Source organism: Ixodes scapularis, unplaced genomic scaffold (genome assembly GCF_016920785.2).
Source record: "Ixodes scapularis isolate PalLabHiFi unplaced genomic scaffold, ASM1692078v2 ptg002322l_1__unscaffolded, whole genome shotgun sequence".
Taxonomy (NCBI): Eukaryota; Metazoa; Arthropoda; class Arachnida; order Ixodida; family Ixodidae; genus Ixodes; species Ixodes scapularis.
The window spans coordinates 101,047-111,141 of NW_024610240.1; positions in this window are offsets into that span (position 1 = coordinate 101,047).

Genomic DNA, 10,095 nt, shown 5'->3' on the forward strand with positions numbered 1-10,095 from the left:
ACTCAAGATGTAAAATATACCGGAAGGTACAACTTCACACTGCATCATCTTTTCTCAAATCATTAGTCTCTAATATGATACCACTTTGTACGCTTATGTAAAATACTGTATATAGTTTCTCCTCCCTTTTACTGTGTGACCGATCGCTCTTTTTATCAATGACCTCATCTGAATAAATGTATATAAAAGATTTGTGCAAGTTTCATGAAACTGGAACTCAGAGTCACTTCTTGTATAGGACACTGCTAAGTGTAGGCTTTGAAAAAGGACCCTATTTTGGGGAGTTGTTTCTTCTTTCACAGTGCAATGATGCAACATGTTTTAATAGAAATGAATGCCGAAATAGAGTATAACAGGGTACCCAAATTTAAAAAAAAATCGAAGGTGGTGTTTTTTTTTATTCGCATTGGAATTTTTCTTTGTTTGATTTTTTTCCCATGTTTGCCTAAATATATTGTAACTATTGTGTCACTCAGATACCTTATTTATTTTTTCAATAATAGCCATATATTAGTAAAATAATGTCTGCAAGTTATGTAATAATTATTAAATTATTTCATGAGATACAGATTTCCAAAGTTTGCCATTTGTCGTTCGAGCAGGCATGTTTGGCAATTTTTAGAAAACTAAATAAATTTTTAATAAATATTATTACTTTATATTACAAGCAAGTTGTACCCATAGTTTGTTTGTAAAAAGTTTTAAAATTCTCCTAGTTTTATTGTTTTAATTATTCACTTTCAAACTTGTCCCCTCCATCAGTGCGCGTTATTGCAACTGTCCACCTCTCCCTGCCTTACGATTTTTCTTGTCTCCAAATTTTTTTTCTGGTCAAAACTAAGTGTGGATTCGTTTATACCAGACACTAGACAATGTCATATAAAAACATCAGTTGATTTAAAAATGTCGACCAGCCACCCTTTGGTCGATCTTATCTGAAATCACCCTACTGTCACTTCAAGAACCAACGCAACATCGTGGATACCTGATATATGCCACGTTGAAGAGATTATGACGTTTTCATTGGCATATTAACTGACACTTGAGGATATAGCGCAACATTTTTTGTGTGATGTAACAAGGTAGTTGCAACATTGACTGACAAGTACTTTAAAGCACTCCTCGTAATTATAGAAATCTTGTTTTCGGCTTACAAGTATTTTCTGCCGAAACAAAATGGTACTGCTTCTTAATTATCGTTATTTCGCAGTTGTTTTATCTTTTCGCATAAAACTAAACACAGAAGACGACAAACGAAGAAGGGGACAAACACGAAACATGTCAAATGCAGCTACTAAACCCTTTATTGGCACAACGGTTTATACACCATCTCACACACACACGTCTCCCGGAATTCGCACACGTCTTTGTGACCTTCATCCGCGGTAGAAACATCCTCTCACACAAAACAATGATACCAGCAACACTTGAAAACAAAGTAACCCCCCCAAAGCGCCACCCACATGCATCCGTTCACAGGTCCCACACTGCCACCTGATAAGACAAACAACAATCATCACCAAAAGATAAAAAAAAGAACTATTAGAACTACAAAAACTTTCGGCGCTGTCGACGGTTGACTGATACAATTTCCACGGACGCTATTCTGATTGACTCCTTCAATATTATTTTTGCATCCTTTTTTCTGTGCTTAACACCACAGTTTTCCCCCAGTTAGGCAAATAATTATTGCATTGCTGCACATGTTTAGCGATCTCAGAATTCGGAGATCTGTTCTTGACCGCCCTCATGTGCTCAAGAAGTCTGTCATTTAGGCACCTTTTCCTCTGTCTAACGTACGAAACCCCACAGGCCATAGTGATATCATAAACTACTCCAACCTGGTAAGAAAGACAACAATTTATTGACAGCTGACAGTGCTCCGTCGGTAGCTCTGTAAAAATAAAGAGGTTTGTTCTTTGCGAGCTAATATGAATAGCGGTGTGTGAACCACTTTAGCTTCAAAGGTTGTGTAGTGCCTTATAGATAGGTATGTGCCGTTGATGTAATCAGTGGCGGCTACGCTGTTTTCTTTGTTAATTTCACTAAGAAAACTTTAGTTGCCTCGGTATGACAGCTTTCGGCAACAAAAACAGCAGCAACTTGTGTTGGACAACGAGTGTTGCCCTGATCGCTGGCTGAGCGAATTTCGGGCCGGCAACACGACAACATAGATAGCTTCGATGGTAGAGCTAGTCCCCTATCAATAAAGTCTTACTCAAACAAAGGCTTGGAAAACGTTATTTAACAATAATTAGGGCTGGCGTCCAGCTAAAATATTTTCGATTAATGTTCTTTGCGGCGCAGTTACGGAAAGCGATTTTCGAAATGGTCACAGCTACGGTCGTGAACGTTCAGACTAGTTTTGAAATTAGATCTCCCGAGAGTCCAGCGCACATTACGGATAGTGAAATAAAATGGCATGCCTACTCACCCACTAATAAAGTATAATACAAATAATCCAGAAAACCTAAGATTAAAAAGTCGAAGCATAAAACGACCACTCTGATCATGATTGTTGATGCTTGGAACTTGGAAACAGCCGCTATCAGACACCTGATTCGTTTTAAAAATACCCAGGACGTTTTGGGCGAATGAAGCGATCACGTAGCAGCGGTAGGCCAGTAGACAGCGTTGAAAAATATTTATTTCACCGATTGTTATGAAGGCCGATGGTGTCGGTGTCGCAGTTTTGAAGCACTGTCAGTTCAGCTCAACACCACGCTACAAAAGACGCTTTGGGGTACTGCCGGTGCTAACGCAATTTTACAGTAGAAATAGAAATTGCATGAAAGAACCGGACAGAATCACTTCATACGGTGGCGTAAATCCCGAACATACATCAGCGATGTCCCTTTCCTCGGTTAGGGCTATCTGCTTTGTCAGCAAATGAAGAACATTTCGATAAAATAAAGAGCGAAAAATACTCCCTGTGTCAAGTTTTCTAATCACAGTCACTAGTTGATGTCGTACCGTGGTAATTCCCGGCCCTTCGAACGCACTAGCACTTTGTAGAGTCACATTTCCAGCGATTCCGCGCCGCACACGAACGAAGGTAAACAATCAAGATGGCGGAGTGTTACCCGTGTTGTCCTCGCCGTCAGCGCGGTGTGACAGGGTTGTCGGACAACAAATCGGGCAACACGGTTGCCGGGCGGCAGCAGCATGTTGCCCGACTGTTGTTGTTGCCTCGATGTGACAGGGTCGCCGGCAACACGACTTCCCCGTGTTGCCGGATAGAGTTGTCCAACTGTTGCCTCAGTGTGACAGGGCCTTACCAACTCGCCCAATCCGCTACCTTACAGAATACTAGTTCTTATATAGGGCACCAGTAACAAGGGTGACAGTGTGCAGCTCTGAAGGCCATGGGTGGCTCGCCGTAGAAGGGCACTATCACACAAAGGCAACGTGTGGAAACACCAGCACAAACGGCTAGGAAACGTGCATGTCCGTGGAAGAAAGAAACCTCGATATCCTACTTACTGTTTTATACTGCTTTCAAAGCTTAAGAGAAGCTTCAAAGAGAATTTCAGGCACCGCGTTGTTGCGCTTGCACTTTCGGATTTTCAGAATTTACAGTTTTCATTTTTAGGTTACAGGCAGACATTATTAGGTTTTCGAACTTTTTCCTGTTCTTCAAGTTCATAAAGCTTTTTGTTGCCTAGAAAGTAAACGTTAGTTGCATAGAGAGTAAACCCCACAAAACAATGGCCCGCAATTATAAATTTGGGAGCAATACACCCAAGAACTTTAACACATAATACGAAAAAGAATATTTCCTTTTTTACCAAGTTGACGAATTTTAATGATATTAAATTCTACACATGTTACGCATGATCCTACAGCCCCCATATAAAAAGAAGCAAAAAAAAAACAGTGAGCTTTTTTCAACGAGGTAGAGGGCCTTAGAGTGATAAACTAGTATACCGTTCATCAGGCAAAAGTGACCCCCGATTGGCCACCGCCATGTTGTACAATTTTGACCACTAGACACGTGACCAGGCCAAATCTATGACGTAAGCAGACCAAATCTCTGGCGTCAACGATAAGATGGCAGCGCCCAGTGCGTGTCGGAAGCGTTGTGGGCGTTGATCGGAGTGTGTAGATTTCGTGAGCGGAATTCAGTTTTTGAGGGTTTTGTGTGCTCTCCCGCGTAGGAATAACGTGAAGCGCGAGGGAATGAGGCTTTTCTTTCTTACTTAATTCAGAGTAAGCCAGATTCGGTCCCGTGCTTCTCGTACGGGCTCGGATCACTACCTCGGACATCGCTCGGTCGTTCGAGTTTAATTAAAATATCCGCAATCGTTAACCACGGGAGCTCCTCCATAATCGCTGAGTCGAAGGATACGTCGAACCCATCCGGAACGCGGAGTCTAAAGGTATGTAGGACGGAACCAGAACGCGGAGTTCTAACGGTACGGCGGACGTGCCCGGGCAATTTTCTTTGCTCGACCGTCAAGATTCGCATTTGAAGCAGCGAGTGAAGTGTTGAAATCTCCGAACTGCTCGGTGCTGAGCTAACTACGGACCACTTCACTATGTGATCCGTAGTGACGTGAAAAAGACCGACGGCGGTCACTCCGGGCGGACGGCGGCTCCCGGCCGCCTGCCGGGTGCCTTCTGTGAAGGGGCGACAGTCGTGTAAGCAGTACTGTACCAGCTTCTCTTATAGTTATGTTGTTTTCGAGCAGCTTCCCGATCACTAAACCCCGCAAACGCGTGCCGAAATTTCAAAAGGTGTCTGCCAACCTGGAAAGCCTTGAACTCCCAGGGAATTTCGGATCATCTGGGAAAGTCGGGGAATCATTCAAAAAGTGGGCTAAATAAGGGAAGACGACTAGTGAAAGCGGCATGGCGGTTGCTCGTCGGCACGGCCATGCTGAATGACATTGCCGAAATGTCATCCTTCGACTCAAAAACTCGAGGAATTTGATCAAAATAGTCAGGGAAAAACTTGAAAATGTCGGGGAATTTGAAATCAGTAGTTTGTTAGACACAATGTTTGATTCTCTTGGCACTCCACGCGTTTTTACACACGACAGGCACACGCCCGTGTATCACACGGCAGCCAGGCCAAGCGGCTGCCAGCCACTTATGTAAGGTCGATAAGACGCAAGCGTGCAACGCTTTCGGACTGCTGTAAATACACCAGCGGGAGCGTCCGGCCGCAGTCCGACTGCCCACGCTAGGACACCCGACACAGACTCCGCGTCCTGGGTACGTCCGACGTATCTTTAGATTTTGCATCCTAGGTACGTCAGACCTATCTTTAGACACAGCGCCTGATAATAGTAGTGAATAGGGTCACGTTCAGTGCGCAAGTCACTTTATTACACTCGGAGAGCGGAATTCCATTCCCGTTGCGCAGGTAGTTCCCGAGCTAGGCATGCACTTGAAGACTATGTTTCACTCTTTCATAAAGCAAGCTTTGCGGGACCCCTCCGCCCTTGTGCACCCATTCGCAGGTCGTGTCGCCTTTCCTCACGTAACTCCCGCAGGTTCAGTGAGTTGCCGAGCCACTGCAGCCCTGGCGTCGCTCGGTACATACAAGAGGCGGCTCACGTCGGTCGTCCAGCAGCGTACTGGAGGGACGCAAAGCTAGCAGCCTCCTTGGTGCACGCAAGACGAGGCTGAGCAGAGCTCCAAGCTCTTCTGACGCACATGTGCACTCCAAGGAGACCGGTGTCGCACCCCGATTCCTAGAGATGTGTCGCACTGGCAGTCTTGTCGGTCCCTGGGGGCCGTCGAGGAGTGCCAGAAAGCAAAATTCCATCCTTCTTGCGCAGGTAGTTCCCCAGCTAGTCACTTCCTTGACGACGTCGCACCCTCTCTGGAAGCAAGCTTCGGGATGCTCTTGTGCACCCATTTGCAGGTCGTGTCGCCTTTGCTCACGTAACTCCCGCAGGTCCAGCGAGTTGCCGAGCCGCTGTAGCCCCGGCGTCGCTGGTCGTGCATCCTGGTCCTGGTCGTGCATCAACCACCGCTGCCCATTTCCGCTGAGTGCTTGGGTGTGGTAGCTTGACGTGCTTTCGCAGAAAGCTGTATGCCTTTGCCGAGTAAAAATGGAGCGTGAGGGCAAACTTGCGCACATCCTCTGTACATGCGTTTTTGTTGCGCCCGACTCTTTTTAAGACGAGGTTGCGCATTGTGTTGGTGAATGCATTGACAAGTATGTCAACTGCTGGCTTAGGAAGTCGTTTCCTCAGTTCACGGAGCAGCGTGTTGAGCTTCCTAATCCTGGCCGTCTTCCGATTGATCTTCTTCTTTGCCTGTTTCAACAGTTTCCTCGCCTTTTGCAGCTTTTGCCTACTCGTGGCCAGGACCCTGTGCAGTCGTGGTGACACAGCTGCGTACGAGTGGTCACCGAAGGAAGTGTTGCGTCGCTTGAACACAGCTTCAGGGGGAGTCTCAGACGTCGTAGCCTGAGAGGGGGAAGTAACAAGCTCCAGTTTTCAGGTACTTCGGGCGACTAGTTGCACAACTTGCAAAGGTGTGTCTCTTGTATCTGAAAGTAATGGTCAACGAATCACTAGAAAAGTGGCATCTTTGGGATCAAGTTGATAGGTTCGAGTAAAACATTCAGGTTCTTTGCAACACTTTCAACCACCACCATTATAATAATTCCATGGCATGCTGTATGCTTTTTACAATCATTCAATCATAAGTGGGTTACGTGTTTTCAGTATATACTGATATACATAAAAATATGACCTCCAAACGATTTTTCTTGAAATCTGCAAAAACCGAAAGAACTCGAATTGAGCTTGCTTTGAAGAGAAATTGCACTTTCCACGGCAGGGAACCTTGATAAACGTCTGTACTTTCGTTGAACCACAACACCGACCGCACTGAACTGTCTGCGAGGCTGCTCTTTTTCTTTGGAAATTGTTTTTATGTGCTCCATTTAGCAATGAGTAGTGCATATCATGTTGTGTCTCCTAGAAACGCCACAGATATGCATTTGCTTTTACCACATAAGTACCGTGACACTCCGAGTTTTAGTCGATATCAAAAAAAGACACTGATAAGCTCAAAATTTGAGAGAACAAATAAGCACCAAATAATCACCCCCATTTTTAAAAAAATAAAACTGCGAGAGCACCTCAGCTTTCTTTCATGATGTGAGAATGCGTGAGCATTACCTTTGGCCGAGTCAATGAGCAAGGTTGACCCAATGAATAGCACACTAGTTTTGCGATCATGAGAGCCTAGGTTCGAAACCGGGCAGGGGATAATTTATTTCTAGGTTTATTTTTTGTTCGATCACGTGATTAATAATTAAGTCACATGACGAAAATGATAACGTGAGCACAGCTGTTTGTTTTTCTCTTATTTTCTTTTTCCTTGGATTGCGTCGCGTTGGTTACGGCATTTGGACACAACTTTTGGTTACAGCTTTTGGCTGCACCCTTTGATCACGGCTCTTCTTTTGCTCACTGAGCCAGGTAATACTCACAAATTAAAAAACACCCAAAACATGGAACCCTATTCATAAGCCAGAACTCCCAGCACCCCCTTTTTGTGGGTCAGTGCCAGTTCTGGCCAACGCATAAAAGGTGTGGTCACATATCACACTGCACAGTATAACCTGCCAAGAATGCATGCCCTGGCACACAGTCTTGTGGAATACAGGCAGTCTTGAATGTCACCGCTCGTTGTTCTGCTGACAGGTCTCACCCTCCAGAGAGGCAGCCTGGATCGACGACTGATCAGCCAACCCCAGGAGAGGCCCAAGCTGCTGCTGGTTCTGGAAGCAATGTAAAGCTTGTTACTTCCCCCTCTCAGGCTACGACGTCAGAGACTCCCCCTGAAGCTGTGTTCAAGCGACGCAACACTTCCTTCGGTGACCACTCGTACGCAGCTGTGTCACCACGACTGCACAGGGTCCTGGCCATGAGTAGGCAAAAGCTGCAGAAGGCGAGGAAACTGTTGAAACAGGCAAAGAAGAAGATCAATCGGAAGACGGCCAGGATTAGGAAGCTCAACACGCTGCTCCGTGAACTGAGGAAACGACTTCCTAAGCCAGCAGTTGACATACTTGACAATGCATTCACCAACACAATGCGCAACCTCGTCTTAAAAAGAGTCAGGCGCAACAAAAACGCATGTACAGAGGATGTGCGCAAGTTTGCCCTCACGCTCCATTTTTACTCGGCAAAGGCATACAGCTTTCTGCGAAAGCACGTCAAGCTACCACACCCAAGCACTCAGCGGAAATAGGTAGCGGTGGTTCATGCACGACCAGGACCAGGATGCACGACCAGCGACGCCGGGGCTACAGCGGCTCGGCAACTCGCTGGACCTGCGGGAGTTACGTGAGCAAAGGCGACACGACCTGCAAATGGGTGCACAAGAGCATCCCGAAGCTTGCTTCCAGAGATTGTGCGACGTCGTCAAGGAAGTGACCAGCTGGGGAACTACCTGCGCAAGAAGGATGGAATTTTGCTTTCTGGCACTCCTCGACGGCCCCCAGGGACCGACAAGACTGCCAGTGCGACCACATCTTTAGGAATCGGGGTGCAACACCAGTCTCCTTGGAGTGCACATGTGTGTCAGAAGAGCTTGGAGCTCTGCTCAGCCTCGTCTTGCGTGCACCAAGGAGGCTGCTAGCTTTGCGTCCCTCCAGTACGCTGCTGGACGACCGACGTGAGCCGCCTCTTGTATGTACCGAGCGACGCCAGGGCTGCAGTGGCTCGGCAACTCACTGAACCTGCGGGAGTTACGTGAGGAAAGGCGACACGACCTGCGAATGGGTGCACAAGGGCGGAGGGGTCCCTCAAGGCTTGCTTTATGAAAGAGTGAAACATAGTCTTCAAGTGCATGCCTAGCTCGGGAACTACCTGCGCAACGGGAATGGAATTCCGCTCTCCGAGTGTAATAAAGTGACTTGCGCACTGAACGTGACCCTATTCACTACTATTATCAGGCGCTGTGTCTAAAGATAGGTCTGACGTACCTAGGATGCAAAATCTAAAGATACGTCGGACGTACCCAGGACGCGGAGTCTGTGTCGGGTGTCCTAGCGTGGGCAGTCGGACTGCGGCCGGACGCTCCCGCTGGTGTATTTACAGCAGTCCGAAAGCGTTGCACGCTTGCGTCTTATCGACCTTACATAAGTGGCTGGCAGCTGCTTGGCCTGGCTGCCGTGTGATACACGGGCGTGTGCCTGTCGTGTGTAAAAACGCGTGGAGTGCCAAGAGAATCAAACATTGTGTCTAACAAACTACTGATTTCAAATTCCCCGACATTTTCAAGTTTTTCCCTGACTATTTTGATCAAATTCCTCGAGTTTTTGAGTCGAAGGATGACATTTCGGCAATGTCATTCAGCATGGCCGTGCCGACGAGCAACCGCCATGCCGCTTTCACTAGTCGTCTTCCCTTATTTAGCCCACTTTTTGAATGATTCCCTGACTTTCCCAGATGATCCGAAATTCCCTGGGAGTTCAAGGCTTTCCAGGTTGGCAGACACCTTTTGAAATTTCGGCACGCGTTTGCGGGGTTTAGTGATCGGGAAGCTGCTCGAAAACAACATAACTATAAGAGAAGCTGGTACAGTACTGCTTACACGACTGTCGCCCCTTCACAGAAGGCACCCGGCAGGCGGCCGGGAGCCGCCGTCCGCCCGGAGTGACCGCCGTCGGTCTTTTTCACGTCACTACGGATCACATAGTGAAGTGGTCCGTAGTTAGCTCAGCACCGAGCAGTTCGGAGATTTCAACACTTCACTCGCTGCTTCAAATGCGAATCTTGACGGTCGAGCAAAGAAAATTGCCCGGGCACGTCCGCCGTACCGTTAGAACTCCGCGTTCTGGTTCCGTCCTACATACCTTTAGACTCCGCGTTCCGGATGGGTTCGACGTATCCTTCGACTCAGCGATTATGGAGGAGCTCCCGTGGTTAACGATTGCGGATATTTTAATTAAACTCGAACGACCGAGCGATGTCCGAGGTAGTGATCCGAGCCCGTACGAGAAGCACAGGACCGAATCTGGCTTACTCTGAATTAAGTAAAAAAGAAAAGCCTCATTCCCTCGCGCTTCACCTTATTCCTACGCGGGAGAGCACACAAAACCCTCAAAAACTGAATTCCGCT